This window comes from Coenobita brevimanus, chromosome 55 (assembly GCF_032717465.1).
Source record: "Coenobita brevimanus isolate Jiangsu-jjx chromosome 55, ASM3271746v2, whole genome shotgun sequence".
NCBI classification, from domain to species: domain Eukaryota; kingdom Metazoa; phylum Arthropoda; class Malacostraca; order Decapoda; family Coenobitidae; genus Coenobita; species Coenobita brevimanus.
The window spans coordinates 20525087-20549046 of record NC_137008.1 but is presented as its reverse complement, the minus strand read 5'-3'; positions in this window follow the sequence as shown (position 1 = coordinate 20549046).

Sequence of the window (23960 nt, the reverse complement as noted above, 5' to 3'; positions counted from 1 at the left end):
TTCATTCACCCCCCCAACCCTTTTTTTTTTTACCAGCCACGAAGCCAAGCTGGTATTGTTTTCAGTTTGTGTGTGTGTGTGTGTGTGTGTGTGTAAGCACGATAACTTCACAGCTGCTCAAGATATCATTACCAAATTTTACAGGTGTGTAGTAGGGATGAAAACCTCTACACACCTGTAAAATATGGTAATCAGTCTGTTCGTCTGTCTGTGTGTCTGTTAGCACGATTTCTTCGTCGCCGCTCAAGGTATCAAAAAATTTTACAGGTGTGTAGTAAGGACGAAATTCTCCTACAGGTTCGAAATTGGTGAAAGTAGGTCAAGGTCAAGACCATATTCCAAGCCGCGTTAAATATGTATCGGCTTGCGATTGGTGATTCCCCCCTTGGAGGGCCTCTTTTTTTTTTTCGAGTTGGGTAATATTAATGGCACAGCCGACTTACTTCTTTGTCCCATTTACATTCCGTCTTTGGAGATGCCTTACTTAATGCATGGGTTATACAGTATATAACCTCAATAATCTTTCAAGCTATTATGCCATCTTTACATTACTCTTGTTTCCAGCAGACGACTAGATTCAGCGTAGAGGAAACCAGTCTTACTGAAAAGAATATTCCTATACATTTGGTTAGGTAATGGATATGAGGTGTTTCTTTATACTTACGAATGAGGGATTGTTTAAAATACTATAGGAGCCACAGTGAAGAAGGAAGAACAGAGGTGGCTGAGGTGAATGTCAGGAAGACAGGATCCTGTATGGGGAAAATAGAAGGAAGATAAGAGGGAAGGATCAATCAATAATAGGATAAAGATATGGGAATTTGAGGGGAATACGAGAAGAGGGAGGGTTGATAAGATAGGAAGTGGATGAGAATGAGGGGGACTGTGGTGGATAGAGAGAGACAGACAGACAGACAGACAGAGACAGAGACAGAGACAGACAGACAGACAGACAGACAGAGACAGACAGACAGACAGACAGAGAGGTGCAGGATGAATTAGATATGGCCTGAGAGGGAAGATAAGGAAACCAGTTACAGGATACGTAGCTTGAAGGAAGGGGACGAAAGAAGATGAGGAAGGGAGGCAATGCGAGGGGAGAGAGAGAATGTGGAAGAGTGAATGAGAAGGAGGGTGGTCGGTAAGTGTGCGAGGACGTGGAATAAATGTAAAATGTGAGAGACAGTGGGCCATGGGAGAGGAATGGAAAAGAAGGGAGTTTAACATGCAAAGGAAGGAGAGAGAGGAAAGAGGAATCAAAGGAAACTAAAAAAATTACTTGAAGTATTGATAAGAGAAAACAGAAAAAAGAAGGAAATGGAGTGAGGGAAGGAAGATAAACTTGATATTAGTTACATCAATGTAAGAGAGGATTTGAATAAAAATATGAGAAACCTATTTTGAAAAACTCACAGAAGGCTAAAATGGCCAATGGAAAAGATATTGTAAGAAATCAATCAGAATAAAAGGAAATGGGGAGTTAAAATTAAAGTGTATGTCTTACTTTGGCCGTTGGTGGGCAGCAAAGACCCTGTAAGTCTTCCCAAAGACTCCATCTGCTAGGAAATAAGCACCTTATGTGACTATCCTTACCCTCTGTTCACTCATTCTACCTGTTATTCCTAGTCCAGTCTTCCTTCTTCTCCATCCCCTTAGTTTATTCTTCATTCCTTTCTTTCATCCCATCTATTAAGCTGCCCTTTAACCATATTTTTATTTGCATTTCCTCCCTTCATTTCCTTCTACTGTACCTAACTGATCATTACAGACGCATTTCGAATATGTTGACAATCTTTGCTCTCTTCTCCTTTGTTACCCCTGCCTTTCTCGCGTTTACCTATCCCCATCCGTTTGACCCTTACCATTTCCTCTGTTTTCGTTTTCAGCCCTACTCTGTTTCTTGCTTTCCCCCAGTTTTTCCATTGCCCTTTCGCCATACGCCAATACCAAACCACTGCTCTCTCTCTCTCTCTCTCTCTCTCTCTCTCTAGTGATGCATCATTCGTTGTGTACATTGTGATTCGGTTCTAGTGTGTGTGTGTGTGTGTGTGTGTGTGTGTGTGTGTGTGTGTGTGTGTGTGTGTGTGTCCTTACGTACTGCATATTCCATCCACTTACTGTTTACTAATGTACAGTAAGCTTCTCTCTCTCTCTCTCTCTCTCTCTCTCTCTCTGGTGTCCATCTCCTTTGCTGGCCAGGAGTGTTTCTATGGGGTTGCGTGTTGGTGTTGGGTTCTTTAGGCTGACCCAGGGAAACTTACATGATTAGACCAGGCACGATGACCTAACGGGGTGGCCGATGGGATGAGGGGGAGGAAGGGGAGGGAAGAGTAATATGATCTGACGGAGAAAGTGTTACATGGATACAAGAAAATGAAAATCGGAAGGATGCACGGGGAGAGGGAAGAGCAAAAAGAAGAAAAAAAGCTGAGAAAGTTGCACATATGAAGTGGGTAAAGAACAGGCAGTGGGAAATAAAGTATAATGGTTACAGAAAGTGAAAAGCTGAGAGGATCTAACAAATTTATTGGTACAGAAATAAAAGAGAGGAGGTTAAGAGTAGTTATAGAAAGGGTTCAAGAAGAGCCAGAACTGTGCAGGTGACAGAGAGAGAGAGAGAGAGAGAGAGAGAGAGAGAGAGAGAGAGAGAGGGTCATGAGGGAAAGAGAATATGACTCTGAAACTCATTACGAGTGTTGAACGTTTTCGTGACTAGAAATAACATAATGGAGCTACATATTGTATATACGAAGCGTCACCTGACTATATCAAAGTTCAAGGGGGGTCATAGTTTTCTCTCTCTCTCTCTCTCTCTCTCTCTCTCTCTCTCTCCGATCCAGAACTGAACAATTTCCCCATTATAGTAAAGGCTGATAATTAAAAAAAAAAAAAAAGGATTCTTCTTAACATCGAAATGAATTGGGAAAATAATCAGTAAAAAGGTAATGAGGCTATTAAAATTATGGATCATGAACTTTCTTTTCAAAAGCTAGAGATGCTAGCTACACACACACACACACACACACACACACACACACACACACACACAAGACCAGGTACAGAGTGACCCAAAATGAATGTAACGCATAAAAGCGTGTCATTTATACAACTGATAAGAGATTTGCTTTATTTTTGCATTCATGATAAGCTAAGTTGATGACAATACAGTCCTGAAAATTTTGGCTTCTGCAGTTCAAATGGTCTGTTATTTATGGGCTTTCCAAAATGGGTTCCAAATGACCACCTCGACTTCTCAGGCGCTCTTGAATTCGAAATTGTCAATTACGAGGACATTCTTCGGATAGGTCTGAGTCTGAGGTTGGCCTTGATTTCTGTTTTCAGGTCTCTGATTGTCTGGAGGTGGTTTTCATAAACATGATCCTTCAGATAACCCCACAGATAGAAGTTTGGGGGATTCAGGTCGGGTAGACTATATTACAGTAAATAAAAGGTTCAGAAATTCAGTTACAAATGTTAAGACCTACCCTGGAGCAGATTGTGGTATTGGATATGATCATGTTCCTGTGGTGGCAACCCTTAACGTTAAAAGCAAGAAAGTCAGAAGAATAATGAGGCGCAATCTTGGAATGGAGGAGCGAAGAAATGAGTTTCAACTCGAGTTGAGAAATAGGTATGATATACTAAGCGAAGAAGAGCTGAATGATGGTGGTATTGAATAGGGATGGAAGCACTTGCAGACGGCTATTTTGCAGGCAGTGGAGGAAACTGTACCAGAAAAGGAACAGGAAAGAAGATAACAGTGGATTACTGATGATATTTTAGCAATGATGGAGGAAAGAAGAAGAGAAAAACATAATGAAAGTAGATACAGAGAACTGGATGTTGAAATAAAAAGGAAATGCAAAGAGAAGAAAGAGGAATGGTTGAATGACGAATGCCAATAAGTGGAAATATTACAGAGAACTAACAGTATGAAGATGTATAAAGTTATTGAAGAGATATGCGAAAGAAAAAGAAATGCTAGAAGTTCAGTTATAAAAGATAAAAATGGAAACATTTTAATGGATAAACAATAAGTATTAAAGAGTTGGGAGAAATATATTTATGAGTTTTATGAATATTAGAGAGGAGTCAAACCCGAGATTGACGGTGAAATGAGCGGACCAGTCATTTTAAAGGAGGAAATTCAGAAAGTTATGAGAAATATAGGTAAGAATAAAGCAGAAACAGAGGATGGAGTGGTGGTTGAGATGATGGAGGCAGCCAGAGAATTTGGATTAGAAAAAATAACCACTTTGGCAAACAGAATATGATGCTGGATACATCCCAGAAGCAACGAAAGAAAGTGTTTTTGTGGCCATACCAAAGAAAAATGGCGCATTGGAATGTGATAAGCATAGAACAATAAGTGTAATGAGTTAAGTGGGGAAAGTATTGTTAAGAGTGATAGGGGAAAGAATAAGACGAAACATAAATAACTATGTGGCAAAGGAACAGTATGGATTTCGAAGGAGCAAAGGCACTAGAAATGCTATTTTTGCACTGCGAATGTTGATAGAAAGATCTCTGGAAGTACAGAAGGATTTATACTTGTGGTTTGGTGGATTTTGAAAAAGACATAGACACAGTGAGGCATGAAGAGATGGTGAGAATGTTGCAAATGGTTGGGGTAGATAATAAGGTTATAAGAATCATTGTAAACCTATACTGGAATCAAAAAGCTGCTTTTAGAGTCGAAGAGAAGACGGAGTGGGTGACCATAAAAAGAGGAGTACGACAGGGATGTGTTCTGTCGCCAGACTTGTTTTCTTTATACGGACAAGTTGTAATGGACGAACTGAAGGAACTGGAAGGGGTCAAGGTTGGTGGTAAGACCATCAATAATCTGAGGTATGCTGATGACACTGTTCTGGTAGCGGATTCGGAAGAGAAACTACAAGAACTAGTGGATAGATTAGTGGAAACATGTCAACAGAAAGGGATGAAGATTAACATCAAGAAAATAAAGGCAACGGTACTTACAAAACGGAGAGAAGCGATAAATATCCAACTTAATATCCACGGAAGCTATATAGAGCAGGTGAGAAGTTCCGAATATTTGGGTACTGTCATATCAGATGACGGAGGAAGTGAGAAGGAAAATGTAAGAAGAATTAGTATTGCTAAAGGAGCTTTCGGACGAATGAGAAAAATTTTAACTAACATAACTATGGATATGAGGACACGAATAAGAGTGTTGAAATGTTTTGTCTGGTCAACGCTATTATACGGGTGAGAAACGCGGACAATAAAGAAGAAAATGAGAGAGAGATTACAAGCAGCTGAGGTATGGGGTTTAAGAAGAATGATGCGAATACCATAGATAGAAAAAGTAACAAATGAAGAAGTTCTGAGAAGGGCAGGAGTGGAAAAAGAAATGATGAAGACTATAAGGAAAAGACTGATGGCATTTTGGGGACATGTTATAAGAGTAAAAGAACTTGAAAATATTGTTTACTTGAAAGAATAGAGGGAAGAAGAGCAACAGGAAGACAACGATTAAAGAATATGGATTGTATAAGAAAAGATTTACAAGAAAGAATCAACAATGCAGAGTTAATTAGGATAGCTGAAGATAGAGGAAGATGGCGCTCCATGGCCGCTAACGTCAAATGACCGGCACTTCGGTAAAGGTAAAGGAGTGTTAGACCCACTCAGATTCACACCTACTGATCAGCTGATCCTCGAATCGTTCCCGCAGCCACATCAATGCTTGGTCTGAAGTGTGTGGGGTGGCCCCATCCTGATGGAACCGTTGTTCCCCACGAGTGAGGTCTCAGTGTCTTCCTAGTGTTATGGATTGCCTTCATTTCGGGTCACCCTGTACTTAGTATACAAATATTGATGCCAAACGATACAGTTAGGATTCATGCCAGGAAACTGTCTTTGCAGAGAGCGCTGCATATGATTTTTGTCGACTTGGAAAAAGCGTATGATACTGTGCCAAGGCAGGAAGTATGGAGATGCATGAGGGAGAAGGGCGTTTCAGAAAAGTATGTGTGACTGGAGAAAGATATGTATGGCAGGTGAGAACTCGGGTCTGAAGTAGTGTTGGTGTGACAGAGAAGTTTCCAGTAAAAGCTGGGCTACATCAGGGATCCTCGTTGAGTCCCTATATCTTCGATTTGTTAATGGATGATTTGGGGATAGGTATCACTGAAGAGGCTCCATGGGTTATGTTGTTTACAGATAACATCGTGCTGATAAATACCACCAGAGAGGGAGTAGAGCGGAAGCTGGAGGAGAGGACAGAGGACTTAAAATTTGTAGGAGAAAGACGGAATATCTATGCTTTAATGGAGAAGAAGAACAGGGAGATGTGAGTTTGCTAGGAGAAAAGTTGAAAAGTGTTGGGACATTCAGGTATTTGGGCTCGAATATAATAGCTGACGGAGGACTGGATGCAGAAATTAACCATATGATACAGGTAGGATGGAGAAACTGGAGGAAAATGTCGGGAGTGTTATGTGATAGAAAAATCAGAGCAAGTGAAAGGAAAAGTATATAAAACTGTGGTAAGGCCTGCAGTCATATAAGGTTCAAACATTTGGTCCATAGGATAGAAAGCTGAAGGTGGCAGAGATGCGGGTGCTGAGATGGATGAGCGGGGTCACGAGAATGGATTCGATCAGGAATGAGAGAATTAGGAGAACGATTAAGGTTGTGGAAATCTCAGAGAAGGTGCAGGCGAGGCGGCTACAATGGTACGGACTTGTAATGAAAAGGAATGAGGATTAGGGGTACGTGGGTAGATGAGTGACGGGCATGGATGTGGATGGTAGACGGAGATGGGGTCAGCCGAGGAGACAGTGGATGGACTTTATACAGCGAGATATGAAGGGGAAGAATATAGCAGGGGTTGCCTTTGAACATAGAGGAAAATGGAGGCGACTAGTCAGAAACAGTGACCCCATATAAACATGGGCAAAGTTGCGGAAGAAGAAAGAAGATTGATGCCAAGTGATCAAAAGAAGAGAGACGAAGCATGGAGGGAGTAAGACTAAGATCACAAAAGGAGTCATGAGTTCGAGCGCCTGGAACAGGCTGATATTTTCTGCGCTTCGGAAGCGAAGGGCACCACTAAGTCCAGCAGCCAGCAACATTGGATAAATTGGCCAATGGTAATCAATCCATACACTTTTTCCGACCTCCAAGCTCACAGCTACTATAACTTTTACGTCAATAGTCACGTGAGGATCTTCTTATTTGATGAGAAAGTGTCTACATCACTGACAATAGTTCACTTCACTTATATTACCTGGAGCATGTACCGCTATTCAGGTGTAGCTGAAATGCACAAAAATGTAATACCAAATGATTGACTACTTTGAAGGAATCGTAGAAATAATATTATTATGAACCTATAGATAAGATAATACAACTATACATTGCTAAATTCAAGTAAAACCTGGATGATTTTGTGTTGCAAATTAGTCTGTCATGTTCTTGAGAACAACCCGTTTGGAATTTCTTGCCTAGTCAACAACTGGAATCACATCATGGAATTTACTGCGCAAAAAACATTGCCATCCAGTTTTACACGTCATTAACCTCAGTTCATAATACCAGTCGAAGTACAACTTTTACGATATCACTATCTCTACATGAATTCACAGGCACTTTACTTTTTCACATACGCCCATTGTTTACAGGTTACCTAATAGAATAACATATTATTCTTTACGGTAATTGATTAAACTTATCGGCCATAAATGCCATACCTCGACTCTTTCTTGCGAGCACTGCCCAGAGGCTCTTATCTCCTTAGTCCTTTCTTCCGCTACGGTTTGAATTAAAGAACGAGCTATATCTGGCTAGCAGTTGTACTGCGTAGGTGACTGTCAAAATAACAAGCTTCTTTGAGGTGTCTTTCGTTCAGAGTACATTGTGTACGTGTTCACAACACATTTACCAACAGTTCGTGAACAGGAAGAATTTGTGTTCTTGTTCAATGGTAAGAGATTATCACTCATTATCACAATAGCCTACCATTTAAGCTTAGTAAAAATGAGCTTTCCCAAAGCTGCTCCAAATTAATCTGTCTATGTCTGCACCGTCGTTATGTTCAGTAAATATGGCTGAGAGGAAAAAGCTACGAGAGGAAAAGAACAGAAAAAAATGAGTTAAATACATGATCGTCAGTCTATGCTCATCATCCCCTCACACTTTTTTTCAGTGTTCTTTGCCGATACCGTTTGCCTTCATAACGCATTTCTTTAATTTATTTATCCCTTCTACAACATTGTTTCCCGTTTTCCCATTTTTTATGTTTATTTGTGCGATCTGTTCGTATACTGCATTCCCTTATCCAACCAGTCGATCTCTTCCTCCTTAAGAGGTACTGGAGGCAGAGGTTAGGTAATTACCGTCCAGTAGTTTAAAGGTATAGGATTCTCCTTGGTGGCATTTCGTGGCTGAAAACCTCAGGGCATCCTTTAGGGATTCGAACCAGTTCGCCTGGCAAGGCTTGCAAACTACCATTTTTCAACGTAATCAGCTTTCTATAGCCAGTGTGTCTCATCGCAACTATCGTCCCTGTTCATCGTCATTCCTGATCAACACATTAATGTCCAGCCGTGTTGTCTGAGTACGCAAGTCATTTATGCCGATTCATGGTGACGAAGCTCAGTACAAATCACAAATTTAAACAGTTTTGATCGGACTATTTTAGACCAAACTTACTGGAAAAGTTGAGGGTCAGACAAGAATGAAGACACTTTACTTTGATAGCAATCGGTCAGTGTCAAATTCATAGAGCAAAGTCAGATATTCGGCTATTAGACCTATTTCACAATACAACCTTTTTATAGACTTTGATAATGCTGCCATTTTTTTTTAAACAATGTACACTATGTTCACAATTTGAACTTATAAATCCCCAGAGAGTAGAAACAAAATATAAATCCCAAATCCACTCTTCTTCATGATTTAGCTACTTTTTTGTACTCATTCACCTTCCAAATTGAAAGTGACTGAAAATGAAAGGACCAGAGAACACCGTGTGAAGCAGAAAAAAAAAAAAAAAGTGGGGATAAGTTCTTAAATTTGTGTCACTCTTATCAGGTACAGGAAACGGTAGCAACGTAAGTTATCAGGACACTGGGAGAAGAGGAAATATTTCGAGAGAGTCCCACGATCTGTGACCCTTGATGTGGTGTTTGTGTGAATCTTTATGAGAGGCAGCAGAAGCTGGCACTGAATCTAATAGATAGCCGAGGACACAGCATTAATCATTCTTGTACCTCACAGTGCCTGTTCTCAAAACTGAATCTCATTATATCTAACTTCTCTTGCCATGTCTGGTCTAAATTAGATCATTACTATTTCAGTTGACCTTGCCTTGCTATCTCGTCCATTCATCTGTGACTCTACACAAACAGTGAGTCAACCATTTCAATGACTCTCTGCCGTTCCATTTGCTTTGATCCCTGTCAGATGAAAACTTCTTTAGTTATTTTAACACGGACTCACATTGGTCAATGACTAACCTTGTCCGGTGACCTTGACCTTTGAATGATTGGTCTTGCAATTATCAAATCCCTATGTTGTTGCCTCACCTTCAACCAATTTTGGTTCAGATCTAATTAAAACTGTTGAAGTTAACGTTCGAATGCGACCTTGATCTTTAACCTTACCTTGTAAATTTGTCCTTGAACTATTTTGTCTCATAATCACATACCCTCATCTTTAATTTTCACTTTACTCATACCACTAAACTTGGTCCAAACTGGATAGAAACTGTTCAAACGGGCCAAACCAAATGGGGCTGTCCTTTCAGCTTATCCTGAAAAACAATAGGGGATCCCCTTGGCTGGGCATCATCATTAAGAGCGAGCGAGCGCAGCGAGCGAAGCGATGATTATGTTAGGCTGGGAAATGAGCGGCCCGACACGAAATGGCCTGACAGCGATGGTTTTCACAGGCTAATAACTTTTCTACTATGTAAGATAGAGAAGAGATTCTTTCAGCAGGTAGTAGATACATATAATAATTTTAGTTTTTAGCTAAATATTTACTCATGAGACCAAAGAAACTCCCTGGAATCCCAGCTTTCCAAAGGAAAGTACCGAGGGCTTCGATTGACATGCTCCACTATGAAATCGATTTAAAACACTATGAAATCGACACATGCGAGTTATGAGTTGTTTTTCACTTTCATATCTTGTGCGTGTGTGTGTGTGTGTGTGTGTATATATATGTGTGTGTGTGTGTGTGTGTGTGTGTGTGTGTGTGTGTGTGTGAGAGAGAGAGAGAGAGAGAGAGACTAAATATTTTGGCTCAATTATTCTCCTGTTATTGTTCAACTACCTCACCAGAAATAATAAAAGTTTACAAGATGAAATCATGATAGGAATATGAACAAAAGCTCGCTTGCTCGTCACCGGCTCACAAAGCGCACTTTACTGGTTGATATTAATTTTGCTTCAGATTAGATCATACCTATTATTGTTAGTTTGTTCACAGACACACATGTATTAATTTGGCCTTGCCCTGTGGTCATCATATTACACATTTTAGTATAAAAGTGAATCCTTTCATTCTTGCCTTTCGGGTGAGAGCGTTTAGCAGGATTAGTCTAAATCGGATAAAAACATTTTAAGTTGAATTTGCCATGTTTGATCTTTTTCTCTTATAAACAATGCCTTTTCCCCTTAGCTACCCTGCACCCATGCATCAAGTTTGCCTTAAACTGAAATAAAACTGATTAAGGTATAGTGTTCTCTCTCTGTCTCTTTGTCTGTCTGTCTCTCTCTCTCTCTTTCACACCAGTTACAGCCGCTGAAGTGTGTACGCGGATATAATGATTTAATTTAGACATCATCATGATGAATGGTCAATAAGTTTATAACGCTTCAACTCTACACTGGAATGAGAGAGAGAGAGAGAGAGAGAGAGAGAGAGAGAGAGAGAGAGAGAGAGAGAGAGAGAGAGAGACAGACAGACAGAGAGAGATGAATGTCGTCCATAAAAGTAAGGAAAAGGTTGGCAAGCTCTTGGCGTTCTCTCTGAAGATACATTGCATACACAGTCTAGGAAAGTCGGGGCAGAGAAGGCAGCAGTCAGTGCCCGATAAGTGTTAGCGTTACCATCACACCCCACTCGGTCAAGGGCATCAAACATGTACCTTATACATGAACAAAGTCATCCTTAATGTTACAACAAAATATGAGTGAAAAACTGGTCAGTCTGTCTGTAGGAAGAGAATATAGTTGGCAACAGTATGGAAAGAGAGAGAGAGAGAGAGAGAGAGAGAGAGAGAGAGAGAGAGAAGACTCAAACCATAAAGAAAATATTAGAAAGGTTTACCAGTGATTCTGTCTTTTATGTTGACAGAGGCTTTCCCCCCCTCATTCATATTGATGACAATAGCCAGAAAATCTCATATCCTTAGTGACAACGCCAAAATACTTTAATGTAAAAGAGACGACCTATAGAAAACGACCCAGTCCACCCTAGCAGAACTTGACGCCAATGCAAAACTGAAACACTATAAATCATCTTCAATATACACAAGCGCGAAAGAACTGGCAAAAAAAAAAAAAATGTGTGTGAACATCCTAGATCATTCCCCCACACCAACTCACAAAGTCTTACGAAAAAATGACGGAAACATTCCAACCACGAAGGAACAAGCAGAGATTATAATAAAATACTATGAATCACCAAACACAAAATACAGATCTTCAATGCAGAGCCCTAATAAAAAGAAAATCCAAGAAAACACCCAAACTCAGCCTTCTTTCACCTCACAACAATTACAGCAAATGACTAGAAATGTAAAAAAAAAAAAAACAACAACAGCAGGACCTGATCAAATTTCACATATCCACTTAAAATATCTTGTCTCCAATGCAATAAACTAGCACTTAGTTGTCTTATCAGGCTGCTAAACACTTGCTTCTGCCAAAGGCGCTCGGGCTTCGCCCTCGATTTCAATTCGTTGTTTATTTGTTCGTCTCGGTACGGAAATTTCAATTAACGTGCATGGCGTGTACAAAGACTAATGTTGAAAATAGGGATGGGTTAAACAATACTACTTGGCACGCAGCCCCGAAGACACGCACTGACATCAAACTTGATATGGACCGGCCGTGGTATGCCAGGCATGCCTATGAGAAATTTCAGTTCATTCCACCCAGTTGTATGACTGTAGGGGGTTCCCAGTATCTTGTGAAAAACCGGGCACAAAAGTGTGTGTGGCTGGCGCGAAACTGACCTCACGAAATTATAGTTTACACCATCTTTGTCAGCTGGTCGTTCCGTGTGTTTTGATGTATGGCACGTAGAATTCGAGAGGGTCATATGTGGGCACACACACACACACACACACACACACACACACACACACACACACACACACACACACACACTACTTATTTGCATAGTACTGTTGACTTCCTTATTTCAATTTTTAAAGTCTACGGGACTCACGACCAAATCTCTGATATCTGGAAGAAAGCAACTACCATCCTTAAATCCGTATAAGGAAAACCACCCAACAATCCCGGATGATACAGATCAATATTACTATTTGCATATCATCTAAAACATTGACAACGATAGTTTTCAAGAGAATCACCCTCCACAACCATCTCTTTCATTCTCAATATGGATTCCGATCTAAACACCCACCCACCACCCACCTCTCAAACATTAACTCATCCTTGACTCAAGTCAGCAAAGAAACACCCACCATTAAGAACCAACCTAGCTGCTATTGGTATAAACAAAGCTTTTGATACAATACCAAAAGATATCTTAATAAAAAAAAAAATCCAGGACACAGACATTTAAAAGGGGATTTTTTAAAATGTCTGTAGAGTTTCCCCTCATGTAGAAAAGCTCAGGTGCTATACTAAAACCAAATTCCAAGTTTCATAATACTATCCAACGGTGCTCCACAAAGTTTAATTCTTCCTCCCTCGTTATTGAACGTTCTTCTCCAAGCCCTTCCTGCCCCTCCCCCTTCAGTAACAGTATTGTCCTTTGCCGACAACTTAGCAATGGTTTCACAGCATTCTTATCAAGCAGTGGCCCAGCCGACCAAATCAACCGTCACCCTCTTCACTTCAGACAGACATGAATCTGAAACTTTCCCACGATTCCCTCTTTAACCAACGGCCCCAATAAAAAAAAAAGAAAACAAGAAACTCTAGGGCTTACTTTGAACACACACACACACACACACACACACACACACACACACACACACACACACACACACGACTTTTTCACAACACACAAGTAACTTCAGTGCAAAGGCATCTCGTAAAATCGATGGCTTGAAGATAATCACAGGCACTAATGTTGGACGACAGAAAGAATATCTGAAAACTGAATAAAGAAGAAATTGTTAGAACAACCGTAAAGTTTGTTAGCCAAAGGCGGGTTCTAACTAGGATTAGCCTTTGGGATGTTCTCAGCAACCCAGGATTCTGAAAAAGCACTGTCTTTGGCGATCCTGAAATTTCCGATGTTAGTAAGTGATGAGCTAAGTACACACACGTTTTAATATAATTAGCTCATTTGTAACAGTACATTTTGTTTGGTAGTTGGGACCATCTGTTCGATTTAATGCTGCTACAGGCGAAAACAGTGACATGTCAAAGTGTTTCTTGTAACCCAGGGAACCATTTACAACTCTGGATGGCAACCTTATAACCATTTGGATGCCTGATGGTCTAGTGAGTTAAGACGCTGCAATCGCATATAGATCCAATGTTTGAGGTTTCTTACTCATAAGCCACTCAGGGACGTGCAACTGGTCACCCTTGCCTTAAGTGCAAGGGTTGAGCAGCATAGCCCCTAGCACCCTGGAACCCTGAAGCTGCTGATGGAACAAAAAATTATTAGATAATAATATTCTCACGGTAGAATCACATCTCTTTCTTAGATAGTGCACACACACACACACACACACACACACACACACACACACACACACACACACACACACACACACACACACACACACACACACACACACACACAATTTTATTTATGAAACAAGGTAAGGATGGACACGCAATCAATACTTCGGCCAGTCAACTTTACTCTTAATTTTTTTTTTCTTAATTTTGTCAGCCGTTAACAGTTTTGGTTTTGACGACTAGTACCACAGTTGATAAGGTATGAAATGCAAAACGAGTAAAGGATTAGGAAGACAGAAATGTATGGAGACATTAGTGTTATATCTAAAAGTTTCATTCATTTATAAAATTACTGACGTGTTAGAAAGGAAAACCCCCCCGGAAGTTCATTTCATTCCCGGAAAATTGAAATATTGCCGGAAGTGTTATGAAAAATAATCACTGGGTTCAGTTTGTTACCACTTCTACAAATGATGTTTGTAGTATTTATGACTTATGTCACAATTATTGCAGTTGTTAAAGTTTAAACGGCTCTTGAGCGACGGTATATTCATTTGGATGAAATGTTGCTCGTAAGATATAAGAGATCAACTTACCACTGTTACTAGTACTGGTGTTAGAGGGGAGGCTACCAGAGGTGACGCTATGCACGAGCAAGAGCAAGGGCGACTTTACGTCTGAGGGCCAAACCCTTCCGGTCTACCCTGTTATATGAGAATAGGATCTCGGTCAGCTTGGTGGAGTGTCGCCTCCCGCATTGGGACAGCTGCTCCCTAACCCATTTTTTTTACGCAAAAGGAAACTGCTCTCTGGGAGCTCCCAACACCTGTCATTAAACGAACACATGGATCGAATCAATACAATTCTTACAGAGAATGGATAAACTCCACAAGCATTACTCCTCAAAATACCAAACTCGAGGAGCACTCAGTGGAGTGCATCTCTCTGACAGGGCAACGTAATTTCCAAACCACTTTTCATAATAGGTTTTCTCATCATTCATTAGGGCCCTACAAAAAAATATTTTCCTAGTCCAAAATCAGTAATACGATCCGGATCGGTCATAAGAATTAACCGATTTTTCCCTAGGACATGGCCTATTTACCCACCACATTTGATCCAAATCTCTCTTTTAGTTTTTGAGTAATCCTGCTACCAAACAAAAGAACAAACAAACAAAAGGGTGAAAACCTACTCTCCTTGTCGAAGAGAACAAGACCACAACACATGGGTATGTGACAGGTGCAATACCTCCAGATATACTCCTGTCACACCAGACACAATTCCCCCACTCCCTCTGACAACCCCACTACCCACACAACCGCTGCCATCGCAACGCAGCCCCAGCTCACAGACGGTTCACGTACAGCAGGAACCCACACTAGATGTGTAAAATATATAACATCTCGATGTTGATGGCCTGTGCTCCAAAACACCACAAACTGAATACTTTGTTCGACACAGTATTAATATTGCACTCCAGCAAGAACCAAATCTCTCTCTCTCTCTCTCTCTCTCTCTCTCTCTCTCTCTCATACAGTACACGCACAATACAAAACATCAAACACTTCACACATCAGCGCAGACAGTAATGAGGCCATGGGGGAAGCCTCGCTTCTTATATTCATAAATCCATCCTGTACAAAAACACAACACAGACAGTTCAGTTATTATACTTACAGAATGACTTCACCTTAGAAATAAAATCACTCAGTTTCAACTCTGGTCACAAAGAAGACAATTTTTTTTTTTTATCATATACATTCCCCCTGACATACAGGTGCAGTACAACCATCACCAGCTTCTCTCTAACACTGACACCTAGTTTTATAGCTACTGGGAACTTTGACGCTAAAAAGACTCCCTAGCATGAAAACAGCAAGAAAACAACCGAGACACTGACACTGCGACATAGTTCAACAATACATACAGTCTCAATAGCATTTCAAAGTATACCTACACTTCACACCAATCATGCTATCATCCATCATCTCCAGACATCAAATTCTGTTCTTCCACACTTTCACACACCAGCACCTGGTGAACAGAACTCACACTTCCTTCAGATCATCTCCCTATCATCGTCACCACAAGAACTGACTCCAAAACAATTCACTTACATAAACTACAGGAAAACAGACTGGACAAAGTTCACTGAAGAAACGGAGCCTCACTTCAGCACACTAAACAACACATCCATCAACAACATTGACAGGTACTTTGTGAAATTTACCTTCATATTTAATGCACTATATACCAGGAGTCAACAGAATACAGCACAACCCAATCTGTGCACCAGAGACTTCAGGTCTCATAAAACAATGTGACCCACTTAAACACCCCCCCCCCTCCCACACACATCATCACACTACTGTAGCAATTAATCAGTGAGATTTACGCCAAAATAAACACAAAGAACAATACTTACCCAGTCCACAAACCCCCTCTCGAGTTGCAAAACGCTTAACCGCACTGCTAAATCACGTGCAAGATCTCCCAGGATCCATGCTGCGATCATTACGAACACCCGACACATCCATTCCTACAAAGAAGACGCAGACATAAACACGGATCACGGCACAAGCATTAGTCACCTAACACCAACATGCACTGAACCAGAAATACAAGCTTTCTTTCCGCTCTACTCCAGCGTAACCCCCATCACTCCAGAACAGACACGTAGCATTATCCATCCATCATCCAATCCTACATTGTCCCATGAGGAGCATAGAATCTCGGGGCTAGGCAGTTGGTCCCGACATTTAAGATGAGAGTGACCAGCCTCACTCATCCCTGTGTGGCATTACATGAGCAATCAACCCCAACCACCCATAGTAACATTATCAAGAAGAAAAACTGTGTCTGAAATAAACAAGGACTTAAGACACCTTTCTTCGCACATACCCATAAGAAAATCCAGCTCGCCATAGAAGACAACCGAATACCTATTATTAACAAGGTCATACCTTACGTGCCTCCTGCTCCCTCACAACACAACTTCAGAGTAGTACACTCCACGAACAAGTAACTACAAAAACGTCACACAAAATGCATCAGATGCAATTAACTCTATGCAACTAGCAAAAATAAACATCAGCAAAGTAACAAGGTAGGCCTAGAATAAAGTGAATGGTAAATGGGTGGGTGAGAAAGAGAGACAGAGGAGCTAACAAGGCTAGGGAACTGAATAGCGATCGAGCTGGATGGATGGATTTTGTGTCTACGAGCGTACATCCAGAATTTGGTATCCCTTTTTATCTTGACAGTCGTTATTTTGACTTTCTCACATAGGTTAACGTGAAGCTACGTGTGGAGTGCTTCTTGACCAGTCAGGCTGAACCGGGAACCTGGGGGCTTGAATGGTGAATGGGTGAGAGTTTGGCTCATTCAGTTAGACAATCTTTGATTATACTCGGTTTCACGGAGTCTGACACTCTGATTTTGCCAGCCGAGGGCAGGTGGATTTGGTAACTCTGCGCGATGCGCTCGGGCTGTGATTGGTCGATATCCATTGTGTTTAAACGTGCTCCAAATTGACTTTGTATTCCAACCAAGGCCCTCATTAATTTGTTAGATACCGGAAAAAACAGATACAAATTAAAATAATGATATATTTAATCATAAATATGTGCCTTTTAAATTACTAGAGATAAACTGAACGACAATGATAACAACTAAGTAAAGTCGCGACTGGATGCATACGAACACAGTTGGCGACTGTGGCGGGAATTCAGACGTTCATAGCGAGGTGGTTCCGAGGTCCTGTGAAGGCTCGAATGTTTTTCCCACCACTACTACAAAGTGTCACAATCTACAGTCTACACCGTGCCCTTCACTACCTCATCTGCTAATATAGAACCTGACCCTAGATACACTTAGCTTATCTTCTAATAATTATGATTTGTGAGAGCACACACACACATACACACATACACACACACACACACACACACACACACACACACACACACACACACACACATACCTCACTGGGGTCAATACATGCTGTTCTCAATACATACAGTGTACATACATATTTTCATTACCTTCATAGGTAACAGTAGCTTTAAAAATTTGCATTTGTTTGTATTCCCAGTCAGATTCAGTAAAATTGTTTCTTACATGAATAAGTTTGGTGTTTGATTTTTCCTAACATATTCATATAAGAGACAGACATACATACAGACAGACGGACACCCTATCCCTGGCCACCATGCACCCCCTCTTCAAGCATGAAAATCTGTTCCCTCGACAGAGCCGGGAATGTAATGGATTAAATCATTATAGAATTATACAAATACAAAAACATCAGATAATGGTAACTCATTTATACCGAGAGTAATTCTTCCGTCTGGCGCTAGATTAAGATTCCTTGATATAAAATAGACAAATAATTAACAATTACCCAAGGAGGAATCGTTCAACGTCTTTCCCAAAGTCCGATATTCCAAAAAGATATTTTAATTATAAAAAGTTATTTTCATTATATATTTTCCCACATATCAATTGTATATCAATGACACTTCAAGGCGTGTTACATGACTGCAGACTAGTGGGACTCAGAGAACGGAATGTTCAGCTTGTGTCCATACTCTGACGCATAAATTATCCCAACAATGCAACAAATGTTCCCATAATTTATGCTGTTTAATACTGATAATATCCAACGTCATAATCAATGAAACAAAAATATAGATAGATAGATAAATAGATAGATATACATATATATCATTAGCAGTTTGAGTGTCCACCGCATGAGGACTGGCCCCTCCCGACCAAAGTGGGGGCGGTACAGGCAATGTATCTCTACTATGTGGCTTAGGCTGTCTGGTAGAGATTGTATGTAGGGTGAGAAGTGCTTGTAAACGTGATTGTAGTGTTGGAGTGGCTTTGGATGAGTGTGTAGTCTGTGAACCAAGTGTAATCGGCCCACGCAAGCCGAATGGGTGCAAACATGCTTTATAGTACACGACACTGGTTCAACCACAGCATCCCTTATGTCCTCCAAAGCAGTACATGGCCGGAAGAACGCTCCATATATATATATATATATATATATATATATATATATATATATATATATATATATATATATATATATATATATAGTGTGTGTGTGTGTCTATGTGAGTATGTGTCACGGGGTTTTTATAATAACACAGCAATTTTAAAATAAATGGTTAAATATTATTTAATTTGATAATAATATTCAATAATATTGAAGAGCAGAGACAATGATTGTCTTGCTACATCAAGCAACGATTACTTTACGCTGACTTGCTAAGATTCTCAAGAACGAGAATTTATAAACTTTCTCAACAGTACACAGCAGAGACTAATTACTCACAATTGCTGAATTACTGTACTGTTAGCCTCTGGAGAAAGTTACATCACCCCTGACAATAAATAACTAATACTAACATCAGGTTCTTGCCGATGCTTAACTCCCAGGTGGCACAACGGATATTAGGTTAATACAACAAGACTGGTCTAAGTACCAGTTATGAAAGCAAACGTTTATGCAAGCTAGGAGCTATATGGAAAATAAGCTTAATTATGGAGAAATGAAACAAGATTTTACTTTACATTAAGCTCGAGAAAGGAACTGTTAAATTTATTAATTACAAAAAATAAATTTAACGTTACAATTCAAATCAAATTAAATGAGACGCACTCGCTCACTCACTCATGCAATAGCTAAATACTTACGCCTAGGAAAAACACCTTAACTAAACTCTTAAAACTAGGAAATACACAAAGGAAATACTATAGTCGATGAATGCTGCGTATCACCCAAGCTGAACTAGGATGGAAGTACTGAAGAACTGTGGAGTTTGGGTACTAGCTGACCTCACACTGCTAACACAGGACCTCTCTCCGTCGCAGCAACAACTGGACTGCCTTCAAATACATTGTATGGGCAGGACGCAAGGCGTGGCTAACGGTTGAGGGAAGCAGAGGCAAACGATAAAGAAACAATTGTATCGCTCAGTAGCGCACTTAGTGACGTGCATTAAATCGGTCACTTTTTGAAAACGGTGACGAATGTTTTGAAAAGTATACTCCGAAATGGAGAGAGAAACGGTTAACTGAGCGATACACAGTGAGTTTTCCACTAATAGTTCGTGGCTTCTCACAAAAGGGAAATGTCGCGAACTGATTCGTGACATTACGCCCTTAGAAAGTTAAATTTTTTCCTTATGGGAAAAAATTTGTGGATATATATATATATGTACACATCCTAAGTCATTCGCACAAGATTCACACTGTGGTGTGTGCGCTATCCTGCTACAGGAGAAAGTCGCAGTCGCCAGTGAGCGAAAAAACCTCGTATTTACGTTAATAGAAACAAGCTTGAGGGAAAAACTCCGTGACGACTGTGAAAATCCTGTACTCAGGTCAAACTGAGCGAAAGTTCGCTACATTTACATTAACAACTAATTGTTATGTAGTGTTGTGTATGTAATACACGGTGTAGGTGTGACAGTTGTAGTGTAACTGTACCTACGTGTAAAATGACACAGTAATACAAATTTATAGTAAAATAATGATGACGAGGCAGAAGAGAAGGGGCGGCAGCATGCAACAGGAACGGCCAGCTGATCTGCACGGCAATGCTGCACCCACCAGCTACACCTGCGAAAGGAATTAAGGTGGAGCATCAAAACTGTTATTTCTGTCTCTCTCTCTCTGCCTAGCAATCAGTACTTGTCATTATTAACCAGGAAACGTAATTCTTGAATTCACAAATTGCTTAGAACCCATATAGCTTACTGGTTAACGCTTATTAACTAGGAAATGTGCCAATTCTTGAATTACTCAAATCTCTTAGAACGGGCAGTTTACTAGTTAACCTAACATTATTAACCAGGAAACGTGCCAGTTCTTGAATTCACAAATTGCTTAGAACGGGCAGTTTACTGGTTAACCTAACTCTACACTTACGAGTAATACAGGAAGCTGAAAATCGCTACGCAATCTCGGGCAGGTCACGTTTTAACACCCACCGTGGGTGTGAACACTCATGTGGGTAATGTGCATTCTCCGGGAATCCTCAGAGAGGCCCACAGCTCGAGACATTCCACAAGGTAATTCATACACAGCCTCGGACTGTCTCTGCAAGGTTCTCAAACTTCCCCCTTAACTTATGGTATACATGTATGTACAAGCCCTGGATATACTGTGTCCTGTAGGGCCAATGAGTGAGACGTCTGGTCTACACTTTTAACTGGGAACCAGGCTGGTCCTTGGATTACTCAAATCGCTTAGGATGCCTATTACGGAACCCAACATACAACAATTGCCCATATTAGTCAGCAGTTAGCAGGCGAGACATCAGGTCTGCACCTACGTTATCACTTCCCTTGATGTATCTCACAACAAGGTTAAACTGCTGTAAATACAGTGTCCAGCGTGTCAATCTTGCATTAGCCGTCTTGGTCGTGCTAAGACTAGTGAGTGGCATATGATCAGTTTCCAGAGTAAATGGTGCCCCAAAAAGATAATATTTTTTAACACCATCAACCACAGCCAAGAGTTCCTTCTCAACAGTACTGTAATTCCTCTCGGCAGGTTTTAGCCTACGGCTGTGGTATGCCACTGGGAAAATTCCACCTTCCGATTCCTGCATCAACACGGCACCTACTCCATCTTGTGAAGCATCAGTGCGCAGTATGAAAGGTTTGCTGGAATCAGGCAACTGCAAGATAGGCTCCTTGCACAACATGTTCTTAAGAGCAATAAAGGATCTCTCTTGCGCTTCTCCCCACTCAATGGTGTTTGGAGCATATTTCCGTAGCACTTCGTACAACGGTTGGGCAATGAGAGCAAAGTTGGGGATAAAACTCCTATAATATCCCACTAGGCCAAGAAATGCCCTAACCTGTTTCTTGGTCACGGGTCTCGGGGCTTCTCTAACTTTCCTGATCTTGTCACCCTGACACCTGCAGTGATTGTTGCCAACAATATGACCGAGGAACTCCACCTCACTGTGAGCAATCTTGCATTTGCTAGGCTTCACAGTCATGTTGAAACTCTGGAGTCTACTGAAGACAATTTCCAAGAGTCTGAGGTGCTCCTCCAATGTGGCGGAATGAACGAGGACATCGTCAACGAACATCTCTACTCCTACAATACCATGGAGCACTTGTCTCATGGCACGATTGAATACTGCTGGGGAATTGGTAAGTCCAAATGGGAGGACTTTATACTGGTACAACCCCCTAGGAGTAGCAAAGGCAGTGAACTGACGACTCTCAGGATGAAGGGGAATCTGGAAGAATCCCTTCGCTAGAGTCAAGCTTCGTGAAATATCGTGACCCTGCCAGCTTGGAGAAGATGGCAATATGGTCACCCATTGGCTCAGCATCCACTTTAGTGATTGCATTGAGCCTTCTATAGTCACCACATATCCTGACTCCACCATCTTTCTTGCGGACTACTACCATCGGACTACAGTAAGGAGATGAGGACTTTTCGATAATGCCTGCAGTCTCCATGTCAGCAATTTCCTTATCTACTGCACCCTGTAGTCGCATGGGAATCGGATATGGCTTAACCTTAATAGGAGCATTGCTGGTCAACTCAATTTTATGACACGCAACCTTTGCAAGTCTAGGTTGGTCTGAGAAGACATCAGCATACTGACAGAGCAGTGACCATAAGGCATTTTGGTCCCCTACTGCTAAGTCAGGGTTAAGTAAAACATCTCCGACAGTCTCTTCCTGATGGGACTGAGCGGTTAAGGGCTCGTCATCATGGTCATCAGCTGGGATCACCGCAGCTGCCCCAGTTTCTTCCAGTGGCTGGTCACTATCATCAGCTACTAGTAGGCCAGTCTCCTCGGGGTCAGACTCATGATAAGCCTTCAACATGTTAATGTGGAACCTTTTGCGAAGATTCCCCATCTGTATTATGTAGTTGAGGTCTGAAATGCGCTCTGCTACATCGAATGGACCCTTCCACTGCGCCAACAACTTGTTCTGGGCAGTGGGGAGTAATACCAAGCATTTATCGCCTGGACTAAACTTCCGAAGCTTTGCCTTCTTATCGTAATAAGCCTTTTGAACTTCACGCGCCTTAATCAGTTCTTCCTTAGCTAACTCGCACGTCGACTGGAGGCGGTCAGCCAAATCAAGGACGTAGGTGTAGGTGGTCTTGACTTCAGGGTCGGGTTCTTCATCGTCCCATAACTCACGAAGGACTTGAAGTGGGCCTCGGACCGACCTCCCATACACCAGTTCAAAGGGTGAGAATTTCAATGAATGCTGTGGGGCTTCTCGATAAGCAAATAGAAGAGGAGCAATGAACCGCGGCCATTCCTTTGGCTGTTCAGCGGTCATGCGCCTCAACATCTTCTTGAGAGTTCCATTGAACCTCTCACACAACCCATTACACATGGGATGATACGGCGTAGTTCGTAAGCCTCGGATGGACAGCAACCTGAACGTTTCGTTCATCATTGCCGAAGTGAACTGCGAACCCCGGTCGCTCAAGACCTCCTTAGGGATACCTACACGACAGAACACTTCAATTAATGCCTCAGCAACAGTGACGGCCTCTATATTCTTAAGGGCCACGGCTTCAGGCCACCGTGTGCTGAAATCAACTATAGTGAGGATATACTTTGATCCATCACTAGCCCTAGGAGAGATTGGCCCAACTATGTCAACTGCTACTCTCTCGAACGGTTCAGAGATTATGGGCATTGGCTTCAATGGCGCAGGACGGACACGTCCCCGGTCAGTGGTACGCTGACACACATCACAGGAACGTACGAGCCTCGTTATTTCCCGTCCCATTCCTGGCCAGAAAAAGTCAGCATGGATGCGGTCAGAGGTCTTCTTTTGACCCATGTGACCTCCCATCGCTGAACAGTGACCTAATTCAAACACTGCTCGGCGATACTATGCAGGAACGACAAACTGCAGTCGAACCTCACCCTGGGGTGTCTGTGACTCACGGTACAGCCGTCCTCGCTTACGAAGGAACCTGGCTTGACCTCCCCATGAATACTTGATCACTTTACCCTCCAGCTTCTTGCGCACTGAGGCAAGTGTCGAGTCAGTCTGTTGCTCTTGGACAACATCT